We start from the raw sequence: 1712 nt of genomic DNA, 5'->3' as shown, positions 1-1712 counted from the left end.
GGCCACGGCTCACGGGCCCAGCTGCTCCGCGGCATGTGGGATCCTCCCGGACCGGGGCACGAACCCGTGTCCCCTGCATCGGCAGGCGGACTCCCAACCACTGCGCCACCAGGGAAGCCCCAAGCAAACTTTTTATTACAGTTTGCCATCCATTGTCGTTATGCTAATGGTTGGAAAATGGAGTAGTCATGCTGGCAGAAGTGTTTCAGTCCATGGGGCACTTACAGTTCATGTTATAAATTAATAATTTGACTTTATTTGATAGTTATAGTTCCTACCCTGATAACTGGATCTCTACTTGGCATGCAAACAAAATCAGGGAGCCTGCAAGGCTGGGGGCAGATTTTTGGCCGTGGTGAATTCAGTCTGCACTGCCACCATTTGAGGGCTCCTTGGAAGCAGTCATACTAGTCTCTTCCCACTTTTCTCTTCTCTCTTTTGATTTTCCTAGTTTTTGTTCATCTGTTTTCGTTTAAAATTTTTTTTTAAGTTAGTATATTGGGGTAGAGGTGAGGTGGTGTTAATGGAGATGGGAGATGGTCTCCCTGGTGACTGGGAGTATGGAAGGGAACTACAAGTAGCTTCATTATTAGATGAATATAAAGTATGGTTAGAGTTCCAGATCAAAATGCATACTGGATTTAAGTTACTGTCTTCTAAAGTTCTATTAAAGTTACTGAAGATATACAATGATAAAAAATTACAATAATGAAGATAAATCCATAACCACACTGGAAACAACTAGGGTGCTGTGAGGCATTTCTAGAAGATATAAGGAACCAGATTTTGGTGAAAATAAGAGAGCTACAGCTACATACAGATGACAGTTAAGGAATTACCTCTAGAGGCAGCTGTGAGAGTGGGTGGCTATAGTATGACAATACAGATTTTTTTTTTAAACATCTTTATTGGAGTATAATTGCTTTACAGTGATGTGTTAGTTTCTGCTTTATAACAAAGTGAATCAGTTATACATATGTTCCCATATCTGTTCCCTCTTGGGTCTCCCTCCCTCCAACCCTCCCTATTCCACCCCTCTAGGTGATCACAAAATACCTAGCTGATCTCCCTGTGCTATGCGGCTGCTTCCCACTAGCTATCTATTTTACGTTTGGTAGTGTATATATGTCCATGCCACTCTCTCACTTTGTCACAGCTTACCCTTCCCCCTCCCCATATCCTCCAGTGCATTCTCTAGTAGGTCTGTGTCTTTATTCCCATCTTGCCCCTAGGTTCTTCATGAACTTTTTTCTTTTTTCTTAGATTCCTAGGTACGTCATGAACTTTGTTCTTTTTTCTTAGATTCCATGTATATGTGTTAGCATACGGTATTTGTTTTTCTCTTTCTGACTTAAACTTCACTCTGTATGACAGACTCTACGTTCAATCCACCTCACTACAAATAACTCAATTTCATTTCTTTTTATGGCTGAGTACTGTTCCATTGTATATATGTGCCACATCTTCTTTATGCATTCATCTGTTGATGGACACTTTGGTTGCTTCCATGTCCTGGCTATTGTAAGTAGAGCTGCAGTGAACATTTTGGTACATGACTCTTTTTGAATGATGGTTTTCTCAGAGTATATGCCCAGTAGTGGGATTGCTGGGTCGTATGGTAGTTCTATTTGTAGTTTTTTAAGGAAACTCCATACTGTTCTCCATAGTGGCTGTATCAATTTACATTCCCACCAACAGTGCAAGAGGGTTCC

The sequence above is a fragment of the Physeter macrocephalus genome, chromosome 4 (genome assembly GCF_002837175.3).
Source record: "Physeter macrocephalus isolate SW-GA chromosome 4, ASM283717v5, whole genome shotgun sequence".
NCBI lineage: Eukaryota > Metazoa > Chordata > Mammalia > Artiodactyla > Physeteridae > Physeter > Physeter macrocephalus.
The sequence above is the reverse complement of the archived record's forward strand: the minus strand, read 5'-3'. Positions refer to the sequence as shown.